Genomic DNA, 2,705 nt, shown 5'->3' with positions numbered 1-2,705 from the left:
GAGTTTTCTTTAGTTGTTTGGCATTATTGGCGCAAATGTCATGCCGCCTTAATTAATTATTTAAATCAAGTACTTCGGGAATAGCTTGTATCTAACTAATAACAGAAGGAGGAGGCAGTTTAGAGCTCGCTAAGATGGACGGGCACCTTTAGTACTTTAGCACCTAAACGGCCGAATAATTGGGAAGAGTGTTTCAGATTCTATTCTTTCTATTCTTGCAAATTAGGAGTAACTTTATATCTAAGGGCTTTGCACTGAGATTGCAGGAGGCTGTGACCTTTTGGTTCATGAATTACGGTTACCGTAATAAAGAGGGCATGACAGTAGTGCTTGACTGTGAAAGCACCTTGTTTCTAGTGTGTACTGTTTTAATGACCATATTAGATTAGAAGAGCTGCTCATCTAATTTGAATTTCAGAGGTGTAGAGAAAGATGACTCCGAATTTATAGATATCTCAGCTGAAAACAATTGGGAGCAAGAACGGCTGAGCTTGGCGTTACTTCAGGCTGGATTTGCCAATTATTATAAAGGAAGTGGCTCCAAGCTTCTCCCATGTCCGCGTGGTACTTTCGTTAATATCTCTGACACGAGATCAATGTGCAAAGACTGCCCAGCTGGTAAGCTTACAAAGGTCCTATGCATTAAATTAGCTCATTCATACATACAAGAATCGAATACCAATTGCAAGAACCGATTTAAAGTGCGAGAGTTGTGTCTTGAATGCATGAATTTAATATTAAAATGTATAATTACGTTCCCAGACATGAAGGTTACCAATGGCGCGTCCAAACACTCAGTCATTGCATTAAATGTCGCTTGATTAATGGTGCACTACTAACTTTCCCGTACGACGAATTCTTATTCTCATTCTCCTTATTTCTGAGTCACTCAGGTCTGATCTTATTCCCGGTACAGTTCGTGTGAACAGCGAGTATCTGTAACCTTTTTATATAGTCACAATTTCAATAAGCCATTAATTGCTCCGTGACACTCTCGTGTCGAGCTTTCCTGTTGTGGGTAGGAGACCTTTTTGTACATGTTCTGCAGGGCGCTGTTTTTCGGAATTTGCAAGTTGCAACAAAGCTACTGGATGAGTGTGCATAAACTGTTTATAATTCTCATTTACAATTACAATGGCAACAAAATGGATCCTTTTTTGAAGACGCTGTTCAGCAAATTCCTAAGATAACTAACACTACCGTTCACTCGACACAAGCACTCTGTTTATTTCACAAATCATGTTGTTTAACTTACAAACTACTACTTAATTTTTCGCGCACTATTTACAATTCTCCTTATACAAAGTTCCAGTTAGTGGCTAGATTCTCTATATAGCAGCACAAAAAAAGTCTTAGAATGGCAACGAAATGGGTACTTGCTGCTTTTTGGGGGCTCACAGATTAAATGTTAAATCCGTGAGCCCCAAAAGTACAATTTTCAGCGTCATGCAGGATTTTAGTCATATCCAGCACATAATTTTGTGTAGGTGTTTTTCGCTGTTCACACCCTTGCTGGAACGTGATTTGTACTTGTTAATAAGGTATAAAGTAGGTTTTTTTAACCATCTTGTTCAAACTCCCTGATGCAGTCGGCGTAATTAGACGAAACCGGTCAGAGAAATAAAAGCAAGTTGACAAGGTCTGTTGCTGTGTGCTGCTCACTAGTATTTATTTTAAAAGATTTTGCAAAGTCTACTCCACTCTACTTGCACTTGTTTATTGCTTCTTCCAGCGTTTCTTTGCTACACTGTTGCAAGTAGATATTTTGACTTTTCCTCGACACCTTGGCCCCATGCCAGCTAAATCCTAATTAATGGCTCAGTAGTGAGAGCAATGGCCTCCCAACAATGTGGCCTGAGCTCGATTCCCAAACTCAATGTCGTATGTGAATTGAGTTTGTTGGTTCTCTACTCTGCACCGAGAGGTTTTTCTCTGGGTACTCCAATTAGTATTCCAACGCTAGATAAACTACCTTTCCTTCCTTTCCTTTCCTTTAAAGTGTCCCTGTGATCAAAAAAACCACTTCCTTTTTTCCTTTAGATTTTGAAAGTGTGTTTGCTTAACACCTGATTGGCAAAAATTTGAGCTTTGATTTTTATCCAAAGGCCGTTTACTTTGAGTGTAAGTTTTGGATTTCACGGTCCGCCATTACTCACGTTCAAAACTGACCGATTGGACCTCAGACGGTTGGATCCAGGGAAAAGTGACGTCAGAGGCTCACTAGCTTAAAATTTCAGCGTGTGAATGCAGCTTATTATACATGCAAAGCGTGAGTTCAAAAGTCTGAAAGCCTAAAACCCCCGTGCTGCATATTAATTCTGCGGCGTACACACGTATTGCATTCTTAAACTAGTGAGCCTTTGACGTCATTTTCTCCTCGATCCAGCTCTCTCAAGAACATAATGTTAGTAATGGCCGGACCATTAAATAGGAAAATTACAGTTAAAATAAGAGTTGTCTTTTGAAATCAAGGCTTAAAACGTGGGTCACTTAGTGTTTTGTTAACATAGTTTTAAAATCCAAAGAAAAATATGAATTGATTTTTTGGTCACAGGGGCACTTTAAGCATTTTCGTATGATACTAACAGTTTCCAAGATGCACGCTCTCTGTGTTAATTTAACTCGGCAGCACTCTATTCCTATTCAAATGTGTTTGTTACTGTTCCTGGTGATCCAAGCATAACAGGCACAATAGCTGTTATTAC

General features: G+C 39.3%; 1 long non-coding RNA gene across 1 annotated transcript in view; it reads left to right on the top strand.

Moving 5' to 3' along the window:
• The window catches only part of LOC138029439 (uncharacterized), a 9,212-nt gene extending 8,725 nt beyond the window's left edge, over positions 1 to 487 (top strand). Inside the window, exon 3 of the long non-coding RNA XR_011127879.1 lies at positions 419 to 487. This is a non-coding gene — a long non-coding RNA (uncharacterized lncRNA). The remainder of the gene's footprint in view (positions 1 to 418) is intronic.
• Positions 488 to 2,705: the final 2,218 nt, after the last annotated feature.

This window comes from Montipora capricornis, chromosome 13 (genome assembly GCF_036669925.1).
Source record: "Montipora capricornis isolate CH-2021 chromosome 13, ASM3666992v2, whole genome shotgun sequence".
Taxonomy (NCBI): Eukaryota; Metazoa; Cnidaria; class Anthozoa; order Scleractinia; family Acroporidae; genus Montipora; species Montipora capricornis.
The sequence above is the reverse complement of the archived record's forward strand: the minus strand, read 5'-3'. Positions and strand labels throughout refer to the sequence as shown.